Genomic DNA, 14,239 nt, shown 5'->3' on the forward strand with positions numbered 1-14,239 from the left:
GGAAACAGAAACACTGATAAGACTTTTCTGACATTTTATCGACTAGGATCGAAAAAAAAATGACATGACTGTAACACTTATTGCAAATCAGACCCTCATTAACTATTTTGGCAGCTGGCTCGTTGGGTTAGGGGTATGATTCTCGCTTTGGGTGCGAGAGGTCCCGGGTTCAAATCCCGGACGAGCCCTCGTTTTTGACAATAAAAGCAAGGTGGTACTTTAGACAATTGTATTTTCATTTGTCTGTTTTTTTTTACTGTAATAAGGGTTCATATGTAGAATACTAAAGAAAATAACGAGTATTGATAGGTATTCGTAGTCAAAACTAAATCAAATCAAAGTTTCAAACCAAAGCAGAATATTAATTTACATGACAATAAAATAAACTCCCCGTGGGGGAATCGAACACCGGTCTCCCGCGTGACAGGCGGGGATACTGACCACTATACTAACGAGGAACCCGACTGTGATTTGACATAATAAGAACCATATGTATTTATAACACACTAATTTTGAAAACAAACATTTTCCTTGTGCTGAATAAGAATAGTTTGTCCCTCCTTAATAACTAAATGTTCTGAATAACTTAAATTAGATCTATCGTGTTTAATAGCGTTAAAAACGAAAACAAACCTAACAAACCAATGTTCTCAAAATGGGTTAATTGACTTGCAATTGAAAAACAAGATTATCAAGAGATTTGAAACGTATTTTAAATAAAGACAGGATTGTAATATTTAATCAAAATAAAAAAATTATTTCAATATGTTACAGCGTAATGGCTCGTTGGTCTAGGGGTATGATTCTCGCTTACGGTGAAAGAGGTCTCGGGTTCCAATCCCGGGCGAGCCCTAATCTTTTAACTAAATCAACAAGGTATTACTTCGGGGTTTATTTGCGAGTTTTGTTAATTGTTTTGGTTAAAAAATTTCGAATCATTTCAGCTTAGACTTTAGAAATAAATTGACATTCAATCACTCGATTGTCTCATGATTAACCGTCTTATGTGCGTTAGTGGAGGTAACAGAAACACTGATAAGACTTTTCTGACATTTTATCGACTTGGATCGAAAAAAAATGACATGACTGTAACACTTAATGCAAATCAGAACCTCATTAGCTATTTTGGCAGCTGGCTCGTTGGTCTAGGGGTATGATTCTCGCTTTGGGTGCGAGAGGTCCCGGGTTCAAATCCCGGACGAGCCCTCTTTTTTTACAATAAAAGCAAGGTGATACTTCAGGCAATTGTATTTTCATTTGTCTGTTGTTTTTGACTGTAACAAGGGTTCAGATGTAGAATACAAAAGAAAATAATGAGGATTGATAGGTATTCGTAGTCAAAACTAAATCAAATCAAAGTTTCAAACCAAAGCAGAATATTAATTCACTTGACAAAAAAATAACTTCCCCGTTGGGGAATCGAACCCCGGTCTCCCGCGTGACAGGCGGGGATACTGACCACTATACTAACGAGGAACCCGACTGTGATTTGACATAATAAGAACCATACGTATTTATAACACACTAATTTTGAAAACAAATATTTTCCTTGTGCTGAATAAGAATAGTTTGTCCCACCTTAATAACTAAATGTTCTGAACAACTTAAATTATATCTATCGTGTTTAATAGCGTTAAAAACGAAAACAAACCTAACAAATCAATGTTCTCAAAATGGGTTAATTGACTTCCAATTGAAAAACAAGATTATCAAGAATTTTGAAATGTATTTTTAAAAAAGACACGATTGTAATATTTAATCAAAAAAAAAATTAATTCTTCAATCACTTGATTATCTCATGATCAACCGTCTAACGTGCGGTAGTGGATTAAACAGCAACACTGATAAGACTTTTCTAACATTTTATCGACTTGGATCGAAAAAAAATGACATGACTGTAACACTTATTGAAAATTGTAACCTCATTAACCAATGTTGGCAGCTGGCTCGTTGGTCTAGGGGTATGATTCTCGCTTAGGGTGCGAGAGGTCCCGGCTTCAAATCCCGGACGAGCCCTAATCTTTTAAATAAAGCAACAAGGTATTACTTCGGGGATTATTTGCGAGTTTTGTTAATTGTTTTGCTTAAAAAATTTCGAATCAATTCAGCATAGACTTTAGAAGTATATTGACATTCAATCACTTGATTGTCTCATGATTAACCGTCTTATGTGCGTTAGTGGAGGAAACAGCAACACTGATAAGACTTTTCTGACATTTTATCGACTTGGATGGAAAAAAAAATGACATGACTGTAACATTTATTGAAAATCAGAACCTCATTAACTAGTGTTTGCAGCTGGCTCGTTACACTTATTGAAAATCAGAACTTCATAAACTATTTTGGAAGCTGGCTCGTTGGTCTAGGGCTATGATTCTCGCTTTGGGTGCGAGAAGTCCCGGGTTCAAATCCCGGACGAGCCCTTGTTTTTGACAATAGAAGCAAGGTGGTACTTTAGTCAATTGTATTTTCATTTGTCTGTTATTTTTTACTGTAACAAGGGTTTATATGTACAATACTAAAGAAAATAACGAGGATTGATAGGTATTCGCAGTCAATACTAAATCAAATCAAAGTTTCAAACCAAAGCAGAATATTAATTTACTTGACAAAAAAATATCCTCCCCGTCGGGGAAACGAACCCCGGTCTCCCGCGTGACAGGCGGGGATACTGACCACTATACTAACGAGGAACCCGACTGTGATTTGACATAATAAGAACCATATGTATTTATAACACACTAATTTTGAAAACAAACATTTTCCTTGTGCTGAATAAGAATAGTTTGTCCCACCTTAATAACTAAATGTTCTGAATAACTTAAATTAAATCTATCGTGTTTAATAGCGTTAAAAACGAAAACAAACCTAACAAACCAATGTTCTCAAAATGGGTTAATTGACTTCCAATTGAAAACCAAGATTATCAAGAGATTTGAAACGTGTTTTAAATAAAGACAGGATTGTAATATTTAATCAAAATAAAAAAATTATTTCAATATGTTACAGCGTAATGGCTCGTTGGTCTAGGGGTATGATTCTCGCTTACGGTGAAAGAGGTCTCGGGTTCCAATCCCGGACGAGCCCTAATCTTTTAACTAAATCAACAAGGTATTACTTCGGGGTTTATTTGCGAGTTTTGTTAATTGTTTTGGTTAAAAAATTTCGAATCATTTCAGCATAGACTTTAGAAATAAATTGACATTCAATCACTCGATTGTCTCATGATTAACCGTCTTATGTGCGTTAGTGGAGGAAACAGAAACACTGATAAGACTTTTCTGACATTTTATCGACTTGGATCGAAAAAAAAATGACATGACTGTAACACTTAATGCAAATCAGAACCTCATTAGCTATTTTGGCAGCTGGCTCGTTGGTCTAGGGGTATGATTCTCGCTTTGGGTGCGAGAGGTCCCGGGTTCAAATCCCGGACGAGCCCTCTTTTTTTACAATAAAAGCAAGGTGATACTTCAAGCAATTGTATTTTCATTTGTCTGTTGTTTTTTACTGTAACAAGGGTTCAGATGTAGAATACAAAAGAAAATAATGAGGATTGATAGGTATTCGTAGTCAAAACTAAATCAAATCAAAGTTTCAAACCAAAGCAGAATATTAATTTACTTGACAAAAAAATAACTTCCCCGTTGGGGAATCGAACCCCGGTCTCCCGCGTGACAGGCGGGGATACTGACCACTATACTAACGAGGAACCCGACTGTGATTTGACATAATAAGAACCATACGTATTTATAACACACTAATTTTGAAAACAAACATTTTCCTTGTGCTGAATAAGAATAGTTTGTCCCACCTTAATAACTAAATGTTCTGAACAACTTAAATTATATCTATCGTGTTTAATAGCGTTAAAAACGAAAACAAACCTAACAAATCAATGTTCTCAAAATGGGTTAATTGACTTCCAATTGAAAAACAAGATTATCAAGAATTTTGAAATGTATTTTTAAAAAAGACACGATTGTAATATTTAATCAAAAAAAAACTTAATTCTTCAATCACTTGATTATCTCATGATCAACCGTCTAACGTGCGGTAGTGGATTAAACAGCAACACTGATAAGACTTTTCTAACATTTTATCGACTTGGATCGAAAAAAAATGACATGACTGTAACACTTATTGAAAATTGTAACCTCATTAACCAATGTTGGCAGCTGGCTCGTTGGTCTAGGGGTATGATTCTCGCTTAGGGTGCGAGAGGTCCCGGGTTCAAATCCCGGACGAGCCCTAATCTTTTAAATAAAGCAACAAGGTATTACTTCGGGGATTATTTGCGAGTTTTGTTAATTGTTTTGCTTAAAAAATTTCGAATCAATTCAGCATAGACTTTAGAAGTATATTGACATTCAATCACTTGATTGTCTTGAGGCATGCGTGTTTAATTGCAAGTCTCATTAAACTAATTTGCCTCGGCAATCAACCTCGCTATTGCTTCAATAAGTTTCGCTGTTGTCTGATTACAATTCCACACAGTTTGTGTTGGCTATTGTGGGCAAACCGGCTAATGCCGGCAAGCACAACCACTCGCTGTCTTGACACGACTAGACTTGATTGGTTCAACAGCAGAACAACTTGTAAATTGATCCTGAGAACTGGACATTTTATTTTTGTAAGCAATCCTTTTTATACACAAAACTTAGAAGAGAAATTTTCTGTGCGAGAAAAAGATTATGACGCAGCAATGATACGGCAAATTGTTACATTATCTAATATTAATTTCGTCACACGGGTGTTGGCTTATCGCCTTTCTCTCTCAACTTATCTCCTACAAGGAAGTTAGAATCTGTCCATATTAGTACACGAAAAGCGGCTTCTAACTGTAAACACAATTTCAATCATTGTTTTGAGATGCGGCTAATGTGCCAATTCTCAACGCGGCGATTTTTAAGGTCATACTTTTTAGTACAATATAAGGAAGGATATGCGTCACGATATAACATTTATCATGTGTGAAACAGCCGAATGCTTTGTTCTCATAATGACAGCGAGTGTTTGGTAAAAGGCGTAAAAAAAATGACAAATCATAAAATATTTGATAAATATACAACAGGATGTTTTTGGTAAGGATGCGTTATGACAATTTTGATAATTAGACAAGAAATAATAAAGGGGCGCACGTTTTTGTTGTTCGTTAATTACTTAAATCGATTAATTAAACATCTAAAAATGGCCACTGCCACCACAGATACTCGGCCGCTAAATTTTTGGCCAGGGTGCATATAAAGCCCTGGCTGTTTGTTTCCTTGTTTGTGTTGTTATGTTTTTTTTGTTTGTGGAATGCTCGTGGAGCGTTGGTCGCGAATTGTCCGATCATTGAACGCGTTTGCGCGATTGTTTTTTATGCTTCAATTCATGCTTCTTCGACATTTGTTTCATTGTTCTTGTGTGCCAGGTGGCACGCTTCTTTTGTGTTGCAACGATGATCTTGACGTCAGCATTTGCTGATTGCTTGAAACATCGTTTGCTTGCTGTTCGAACTCAATGTTCGCATCTTGACGTCAGCATTCGCTGATTGTTTGAAACATCGTTTGCTTGCTGTTCGAACTCAATGTTCGCCATGACAGAGCAGTGCTGTTTCGCTTTTGCCGTCGAAATTTGTGAAGCATCTGGGGAAAACCCCGTTCGGTGTTCTTTTGAAAACCGATCCGCGCCTTGCGTTTGATCTCTGCAGCGCCCAACGCTTGTTTGTGTTTGTTTCTGAAAATTAAAATAATTTTCGGCAGATATGTTGTCCAAATATTGGGGAGTACACTGTGGCAATTTAGGCCATTCAAACACTTACACTTTGATTGCGAATATATTCTTTACTCTTTATATATATCAATTTTTTTTTTTTTTTTTTTTTCATATAGGCGCTTTAGGTTACACTTCAAATGCACACAAATTACAATTCATAATTACTCACATTACACATCTCTTTGCGATTTAATAAAATTACACATATTTTTTTCAATCTCGGTTATTTGCGATTAATGGGCGATAATTGCAACGATTAGGTTATAATGATTCACACAAGTTGATCCAGTGCTCCCGATTCATGCAGTTCTCGTTATTTATTGCTCAATTACTTCCTCCAAGTCAATTGGAATTTCATTTTCGTTTTGTGCCACAGCGATTTGTGGGTTTCTATTGAAAATCGGAAAACGGTGCTGAAAATTCTGCCACCGATTCTGTAAGTGTGGTCTTAAAACGGGCCTTAGGCGGATTAGACAATTCCTTATTGTGGATATTGTTAGAATTAGTCCCCATGACAAGGATAATATTGTCAAAAATGAGAAAATGGCATTTAGAATTGGATTTGTGACCGTTGATAGTAGCATTAAGAAACTATTTCTTAATAGTTTTTCAGGATTCGCGTGCAAAGGATTTGTTATTTGATTTGATGATTCATTGATTTGCTGGCCTTCTATGAAGTATTTTAAGCGCTCTGTTTACAGACTTGAGGTTCTTAAAGTAGCGATTATTGCTTCTAAATCGTTTGCTTGATTTGAGTCATATCCTAGAATAGTTGACGTCACAGCAAAATCATTGGCTACCTGAGTTTCATTGATGGGCATTAGTGTTGGTGAGAGTTGCATCACATCGTTCGATGCATGTACGAGCGTGTAATTTAGGAAAAGATAAAATATTCCTTTTATTTTGAAACGTAAGATGCGATTGGGTTTGTACGTTTCTAAGTGAAGGACCATGGTTGATGCGTAGCCTGCAGTGGTATACTGAAAAACCTGCTTTTGGGGTTTGTTAGAGTCGCGACCTCCTACTTTTTCCAAAAGTGGCCTCGTGGCAAAATAGCCACCGTAACCTAGAGACCGCTTTAAACGCAACGTTTGGGGGGAACAAGTTATCTCCGAAATGGTGTCACCTGTTCGTGTTGCGAACCTTTGTGTCCCTGTGAGTATTGATAGTATCTGCGAAGGGAATATCGCAGCTTGATTTTTTAAGCTTAAAAAAGTGAGACGTTGAAGTTTGCACTCGATAAATGGCGTCGCGATCGACGCATTGAGATTTTGCTGAACATGGGGCCCAGTGATGTATTGATATTGAGAGGCTTTTTATCTCCAAACGGTAAGGCATTCCATTGTCGGAGAAATGTAACGACAATGTGGTATTTTGCACAAATTTTATTTGCGGGCATTTTAAGTTGCGAGGGGGTTGCCATATGAAACTGATATGGTTTAACTCGCAGTGTCCGCTTCGGACGTTGCAGTGCGTTAATTCCTGGTAGGGCGATATTAATTTATCGTTTTGATGGTCATAAAGAATTGTTGAGCGCGTTAACACGGCGTTGGTTATAGTTTCGTGGGTCGTAGTCGGCCATTTATATTCGTATTTCGGGCGGTTGTGTGACCATTGGGATTTTTAGAAAATGGTGATCTGGTTTGTACACGGCCACACGGCAGCGTTTTACTGTATTGGGTGTGTGTCTATAACACGGAGGAGAAGATTGGATATCATATTCAGCCTTTTTTAATTGAGGGTTGCACACTGGGAGCACTAGAGTAAGGGATGCGCTTAAATTATTTACATAAAATATTTAGGACATTACAAACGTGAGTAGGATTTACTCCTAAAGTCGCGTTTAAAGATTTACACGAATTGAATCATATAGTTTGCAAGTGAATGAATTACTATGATTTTAAGTACTTCCGTTATAAATGGTGAAAAACGTGAAACTATGAAAACAAAATTAAGGAGGGACAGTTATTTGTTCGGAATTAAATTCTATTGATTTTTAACATTGAGCAACATTTCCTTAAAAATTTGCATATTTTAGTTTGCACAATTCGTTCAATGTAAGTTTTAAAATAACGACGCATCACAAGAAAATACGCTTTGAAGTTGCTGCTTATTCACTATTGCTTTCAACAAAAGGCAGGAAATGGGGTGTTCCTAAAGTTGTGATTTGAAAGCTAATGTTTCACGTGTGGATAAATCATTATGCTTTTTGATACGAGGTATTTAAACTCGTGTGTAAACGCGGCTGGGTGATGAGAGAAAAACAGACAAAAACCCAAAACGTACCAATTGTTTAAAAGAATTCGGAAATTTAACACAAAATTATTTCGTGCGCAACAAAATTAAGTCGTGATTCACAAGTTTAACGCTTTGATTTCAAACTATTGAGCTCCAAGCACAAACATTAAGCTCTTTTAAAATTTATCAAAAGATCGTGCGATCGACGTTTAAGCTTAGACTTCATAAATATAGACTGTACATAATTTGGAAAATGCGATACATAATGGTTTGATAAACAGTCGCATAAAAACAATTTACAGACCTTTCGGTCGGTATTTTAATAATTATACATATATATATATTAAAAGTATAATAGATTTTCACCTGATAAACTAGGCAGAATCAGTTATTGTGAAATCCATAATTCCGTTTCGTTTTCCATGATTCCAAACGGTGGTGATGTCTTTATCGGCAACGCTTGTTTATATTTAGTGTTCTGTAATCCAAGCAAATGCTTTGCTGACGATATGGAGCGTCTTTCGATGTATCTTTCGACGAGATCAATTCTTCCAACAGCTAGCTTCTTGCAGGTTTCAAACATAATAGTTTTTAGGCGGTCGCTTGTAGGTGGTTCGTTCGTCACTCGGAGGGCATCAATTTGACGCAGGCGTGTTTAATTGCAAGTCTCATTAATCTAATTTGCCTCGGCAATCAACCTCGCTATTGCTTCAATAAGTTTTGCTGTTGTCTGATTACAATTCCACACAATTTGTGTTGGCTATTATGGGCAAACCGGCTAATCCCGGCAAGCTGATCCTGAGAACTGGCCATTTTTAGATGTTTAATTAATCGATTTAAGTAATTAACGAACAACAAAAACGTGCGCCCCTTTATTATTTCTTGTCTAATTATCAAAATTGTCATAACGCATCCTTACCAAAAACATCCTGTTGTATATTTATCAAATATTTTATGATTTGTCACTTTTTTTTTACGCCTTTTACCAAACACTCGCTGTCATTATGAGAACAAAGCATTCGGCTGTTTCACACATGATAAATGTTATATCGTGACGCATATCCTTCCTTATATTGTACTAAAAAGTATGACCTTAAAAATCGCCGCGTTGAGAATTGGCACATTAGCCGCATCTCAAAACAATGATTGAAATTGTGTTTACAGTTAGAAGCCGCTTTTCGTGTACTAATATGGACAGATTCTAACTTCCTTGTAGGAGATAAGTTGAGAGAGAAAGGCGATAAGCCAACACCCGTGTGACGAAATTAATATTAGATAATGTAACAATTTGCCGTGTCATTGCTGCGTCATAATCTTTTTCTCGCACAGAAAATTTCTCTTCTAAGTTTTGTGTATAAAAAGGATTGCTTACAAAAATAAAATGTCCAGTTCTCAGGATCAGGTTGCCGGGATTAGCCGGTTTGCCCATAATAGCCAACACAAATTGTGTGGAATTGTAATCAGACAACAGCAAAACTTATTGAAGCAATAGCGAGGTTGATTGCCGAGGCAAATTAGATTAATGAGACTTGCAATTAAACAAGCCTGCGTCAGTCTCATGATTAACCGTCTTATGTGCGTTAGTGGAGGAAACAGCAACACTGATAGGACTTTTCTGACATTTTATCGACTTGGATGGAAAAAAAAACGACATGACTGTAACATTTATTGAAAATCAGAACCTCATTAACTAGTGTTTGCAGCTGGCTCGTTACACTTATTGAAAATCAGAACTTCATAAACTATTTTCGAAGCTGGCTCGTTGGTCTAGGGGTATGATTCTCGCTTTGGGTGCGAGAAGTCCCGGGTTCAAATCCCGGACGAGCCCTTGTTTTTGACAATAGAAGCAAGGTGGTACTTTAGTCAATTGTATTTTCATTTGTCTGTTATTTTTTACTGTAACAAGGGTTCATATGTACAAAACTAAAGAAAATAACGAGGATTGATAGGTATTCGTAGTCAATACTAAATCAAATCAAAGTTTCAAACCAAAGCAGAATATTAATTTACTTGACAAAAAAATATCCTCCCCGTCGGGGAATCGAACCCCGGTCTCCCGCGTGACAGGCGGGGATACTGACCACTATACTAACGAGGAACCCGACTGTGATTTGACATAATAAGAACCATATGTATTTATAACACACTAATTTTGAAAACAAACATTTTCCTTGTGCTGAATAAGAATAGTTTGTCCCACCTTAATAACTAAATGTTCTGAATAACTTAAATTAAATCTATCGTGTTTAATAGCGTTAAAAACGAAAACAAACCTAACAAACCTATGTTCTCAAAATGGGTTAATTGACTTCCAATTGAAAAACAAGATTATCAAGAGATTTGAAACGTGTTTTAAATAAAGACAGGATTGTAATATTTAATCAAAATAAAAAAATTATTTCAATATGTTACAGCGTAATGGCTCGTTGGTCTAGGGGTATGATTCTCGCTTACGGTGAAAGAGGTCTCGGGTTCCAATCCCGGACGAGCCCTAATCTTTTAACTAAATCAACAAGGTATTACTTCGGGGTTTATTTGCGAGTTTTGTTAATTGTTTTGGTTAAAAAATTTTGAATCATTTCAGCATAGACTTTAGAAATAAATTGACATTCAATCACTCGATTGTCTCATGATTAACCGTCTTATGTGCGTTAGTGGAGGAAACAGAAACACTGATAAGACTTTTCTGACATTTTATCGACTTGGATCAAAAAAAATTACATGACTGTAACACTTAATGCAAATCAGAACCTCATTACCTATTTTGGCAGCTGGCTCGTTGGTCTAGGGGTATGATTCTCGCTTTGGGTGCGAGAAGTCCCGGGTTCAAATCCCGGACGAGCCCTTGTTTTTTTACAATAAAAGCAAGGTGATACTTCAGGCAATTGTATTTTCATTTGTCTGTTGTTTTTGACTGTAACAAGGGTTCAGATGTAGAATACAAAAGAAAATAATGAGGATTGATAGGTATTCGTAGTCAAAACTAAATCAAATCAAAGTTTCAAACCAAAGCAGAATATTAATTTACTTGACAAAAAAATAACTTCCCCGTTGGGGAATCGAACCCCGGTCTCCCGCGTGACAGGCGGGGATACTGACCACTATACTAACGAGGAACCCGACTGTGATTTGACATAATAAGAACCATACGTATTTATAACACACTAATTTTGAAAACAAACATTTTCCTTGTGCTGAATAAAAATAGTTTGTCCCACCTTAATAACTAAATGTTCTGAACAACTTAAATTATATCTATCGTGTTTAATAGCGTTAAAAACGAAAACAAACCTAACAAATCAATGTTCTCAAAATGGGTTAATTGACTTCCAATTGAAAAACAAGATTATCAAGAATTTTGAAATGTATTTTTAAAAAAGACACGATTGTAATATTTAATCAAAAAAAACTTAATTCTTCAATCACTTGATTATCTCATGATCAACCGTCTAACGTGCGGTAGTGGATTAAACAGCAACACTGATAAGACTTTTCTAACATTTTATCGACTTGGATCGAAAAAAAATGACATGACTGTAACACTTATTGAAAATTGTAACCTCATTAACCAATGTTGGCAGCTGGCTCGTTGGTCTAGGGGTATGATTCTCGCTTAGGGTGCGAGAGGTCCCGGGTTCAAATCCCGGACGAGCCCTAATCTTTTAAATAAAGCAACAAGGTATTACTTCGGGGATTATTTGCGAGTTTTGTTAATTGTTTTGCTTAAAAAATTTCGAATCAATTCAGCATAGACTTTACAAGTATATTGACATTCAACCACTTGATTATCTCACGATCAACCGTCTTAAGTGCGGTAGTGGATTAAACAGCAACACTGATAAGACTTTTCTAACATTTTATCGACTTGGATCGAAAAAAAAATGACATGACTGTAACACTTATTGAAAATTGTAACCTCATTAACCAATGTTGGCAGCTGGCTCGTTGGTCTAGGGGTATGATTCTCGCTTAGGGTGCGAGAGGTCCCGGGTTCAAATCCCGGACGAGCCCTAATCTTTTAAATAAAGCAACAATGTATTACTTCGGGGATTAGTTGCGAATTTTGTTAATTGTTTTGCTTAAAAAATTTCGATCCAATTCAGCAAAGACTTTAGAAGTATATTGACATTCAACCACTTGATTATCTCACGATCAACCGTCTTAAGTGCGGTAGTGGATTAAACAGCAACACTGATAAGACTTTTCTAACATTTTATCGACTTGGATCGAAAAAAAATGACATGACTGTAACACTTATTGAAAATTGTAACCTCATTAACCAATGTTGGCAGCTGGCTCGTTGGTCTAGGGGTATGATTCTCGCTTAGGGTGCGAGAGGTCCCGGGTTCAAATCCCGGACGAGCCCTAATCTTTTAAATAAAGCAACAAGGTATTACTTCGGGGATTATTTGCGAGTTTTGTTAATTGTTTTGCTTAAAAAATTTGGAATCAATTCAGCATAGACTTTAGAAGTATATTGACATTCAATCACTTGATTGTCTCATGATTAACCGTGTTTTGTGCGTTAGTGGAGGAAACAGCAACACTGATAAGACTTTTCTGACATTTTATCGACTTGGATGGAAAAAAAATGACATGACTGTAACATTTATTGAAAATCAGAACCTCATTAACTAGTGTTTGCAGCCGGCTCGTTACACTTATTGAAAATCAGAACTTCATAAACTATTTTGGAAGCTGGCTCGTTGGTCTAGGGGTATGATTCTCGTTTGGGTGCGAGAAGTCCCGGGTTCAAATCCCGGACGAGCCCTTATTTTTGACAATAGAAGCAAGGTGGTACTTTAGTCAATTGTATTTTCATTTGTCTGTTTGTTTTTTACTGTAACAAGGGTTCATATGTACAATACTAAAGAAAATAACGAGGATTGATAGGTATTCGTAGTCAATACTAAATCAAATCAAAGTTTCAAACCAAAGCAGAATATTAATTTACTTGACAAAAAAATAACCTCCCCGTCGGGGAATCGAACCCCGGTCTCCCGCGTGACAGGCGGGGATACTGACCACTATACTAACGAGGAACCCGACTGTGATTTGACATAATAAGAACCATATGTATTTATAACACACTAATTTTGAAAACAAACATTTTCCTTGTGCTGAATAAGAATAGTTTGTCCCAACTTAATAACTAAATGTTCTGAATAACTTAAATTAAATCTATCGTGTTTAATAGCGTTAAAAACGAAAACAAACCTAACAAACCAATGTTCTCAAAATGGGTTAATTGACTTCCAATTGAAAAACAAGATTATCAAGAGATTTGAAACGTGTTTTAAATAAAGACAGGATTGTAATATTTAATCAAAAAAAAACTTATTTCAATATGTTACAGCGTAATGGCTCGTTGGTCTAGGGGTATGATTCTCGCTTAGGGTGCAAGAGGTCTCGGGTTCCAATCCCGGACGAGCCCTAATCTTTTAACTAAATCAACAAGGTATTACTTCGGGGATTAGTTGCGAGTTTTGTTAATTGTTTTACTTAAAAAATTTCGAATCAATTCAGCAAAGACTTTAGAAGTATATTGACATTCAACCACTTGATTATCTCACGATCAACCGTCTTAAGTGCGGTAGTGGATTAAACAGCAACACTGATAAGACTTTTCTAACATTTTATCGACTTGGATCGAAAAAAAATATGACATGACTGTAACACTTATTGAAAATGATAACCTTCATTAACTAATGTTGGCAGCTGGCTCGTTGGTCTAGGGGTATGATTCTCGCTTTGGGTGCGAGAGGTCCCGGGTTCAAATCCCGGACGAGCCCTCTTTTTTTACAATAAAAGCAAGGTGATACTTCAGAGAATTGTATTTTCATTTGTCTGTTGTTTTTGACTGCAACAAGGGTTCAGATGTAGAATACTAAAGAAAATAACGAGGATTGATAGGTATTCGTAGTCAAAACTAAATCAAATCAAAGTTTCAAACCAAAGCAGAATATTAATTTAAATAACAAAAAAATAACCTCCCCGTCGGGGAATCGAACCCCGGTCTCCCCCGTGACAGGCGGGGATACTGACCACTATACTAACGAGGAACCCGACGGTGATTTGACATAATAAGAACCATATGTATTTATAACACACTAATTTTGAAAACAAACATTTTCCTTGTGCTGAATAAGAATAGTTTGTCCCACCTTAATAACTAAATGTTCTGAATAACTTAAATTAGATCTATCGTGTTTAATAGCGTTAAAAACGAAAATAAACCTAA

General features: G+C 36.3%; 17 non-coding genes across 17 annotated transcripts; 12 read left to right on the forward strand and 5 right to left on the reverse strand.

Annotated features, from left to right (window-relative positions):
- Positions 1-116: 116 nt before the first annotated feature.
- On the forward strand, positions 117-188 carry Trnap-ugg (transfer RNA proline (anticodon UGG)). The gene has a single exon. It is a non-coding gene; the product is annotated as a tRNA-Pro (tRNA).
- Positions 189-1,134: 946 nt separating this feature from the next.
- On the forward strand, positions 1,135-1,206 carry Trnap-ugg (transfer RNA proline (anticodon UGG)). The gene has a single exon. It is a non-coding gene; the product is annotated as a tRNA-Pro (tRNA).
- A 198-nt stretch (positions 1,207-1,404) lies between these two features.
- On the reverse strand, positions 1,405-1,476 carry Trnad-guc (transfer RNA aspartic acid (anticodon GUC)). The gene has a single exon. It is a non-coding gene; the product is annotated as a tRNA-Asp (tRNA).
- A 468-nt stretch (positions 1,477-1,944) lies between these two features.
- Positions 1,945-2,016, forward strand: Trnap-agg (transfer RNA proline (anticodon AGG)). The gene has a single exon. It is a non-coding gene; the product is annotated as a tRNA-Pro (tRNA).
- A 335-nt stretch (positions 2,017-2,351) lies between these two features.
- Positions 2,352-2,423, forward strand: Trnap-ugg (transfer RNA proline (anticodon UGG)). The gene has a single exon. It is a non-coding gene; the product is annotated as a tRNA-Pro (tRNA).
- Positions 2,424-3,370: 947 nt separating this feature from the next.
- Positions 3,371-3,442, forward strand: Trnap-ugg (transfer RNA proline (anticodon UGG)). The gene has a single exon. It is a non-coding gene; the product is annotated as a tRNA-Pro (tRNA).
- A 198-nt stretch (positions 3,443-3,640) lies between these two features.
- On the reverse strand, positions 3,641-3,712 carry Trnad-guc (transfer RNA aspartic acid (anticodon GUC)). The gene has a single exon. It is a non-coding gene; the product is annotated as a tRNA-Asp (tRNA).
- A 468-nt stretch (positions 3,713-4,180) lies between these two features.
- On the forward strand, positions 4,181-4,252 carry Trnap-agg (transfer RNA proline (anticodon AGG)). The gene has a single exon. It is a non-coding gene; the product is annotated as a tRNA-Pro (tRNA).
- Positions 4,253-9,754: 5,502 nt separating this feature from the next.
- Trnap-ugg (transfer RNA proline (anticodon UGG)) lies at positions 9,755-9,826 on the forward strand. Its single transcript has one exon. It is a non-coding gene; the product is annotated as a tRNA-Pro (tRNA).
- A 198-nt stretch (positions 9,827-10,024) lies between these two features.
- Trnad-guc (transfer RNA aspartic acid (anticodon GUC)) lies at positions 10,025-10,096 on the reverse strand. Its single transcript has one exon. It is a non-coding gene; the product is annotated as a tRNA-Asp (tRNA).
- Positions 10,097-10,771: 675 nt separating this feature from the next.
- Trnap-ugg (transfer RNA proline (anticodon UGG)) lies at positions 10,772-10,843 on the forward strand. The gene has a single exon. It is a non-coding gene; the product is annotated as a tRNA-Pro (tRNA).
- A 199-nt stretch (positions 10,844-11,042) lies between these two features.
- On the reverse strand, positions 11,043-11,114 carry Trnad-guc (transfer RNA aspartic acid (anticodon GUC)). The gene has a single exon. It is a non-coding gene; the product is annotated as a tRNA-Asp (tRNA).
- Positions 11,115-11,581: 467 nt separating this feature from the next.
- On the forward strand, positions 11,582-11,653 carry Trnap-agg (transfer RNA proline (anticodon AGG)). The gene has a single exon. It is a non-coding gene; the product is annotated as a tRNA-Pro (tRNA).
- Positions 11,654-11,937: 284 nt separating this feature from the next.
- Trnap-agg (transfer RNA proline (anticodon AGG)) lies at positions 11,938-12,009 on the forward strand. The gene has a single exon. It is a non-coding gene; the product is annotated as a tRNA-Pro (tRNA).
- Positions 12,010-12,292: 283 nt separating this feature from the next.
- On the forward strand, positions 12,293-12,364 carry Trnap-agg (transfer RNA proline (anticodon AGG)). The gene has a single exon. It is a non-coding gene; the product is annotated as a tRNA-Pro (tRNA).
- Positions 12,365-12,968: 604 nt separating this feature from the next.
- On the reverse strand, positions 12,969-13,040 carry Trnad-guc (transfer RNA aspartic acid (anticodon GUC)). The gene has a single exon. It is a non-coding gene; the product is annotated as a tRNA-Asp (tRNA).
- A 678-nt stretch (positions 13,041-13,718) lies between these two features.
- Positions 13,719-13,790, forward strand: Trnap-ugg (transfer RNA proline (anticodon UGG)). The gene has a single exon. It is a non-coding gene; the product is annotated as a tRNA-Pro (tRNA).
- The last annotated feature ends 449 nt before the right edge of the window (positions 13,791-14,239 follow it).

The sequence above is a fragment of the Ascidiella aspersa genome, chromosome 1 (genome assembly GCF_963924565.1).
Source record: "Ascidiella aspersa chromosome 1, kaAscAspe10.2, whole genome shotgun sequence".
In the NCBI taxonomy this organism is placed as follows: Eukaryota; Metazoa; Chordata; class Ascidiacea; order Phlebobranchia; family Ascidiidae; genus Ascidiella; species Ascidiella aspersa.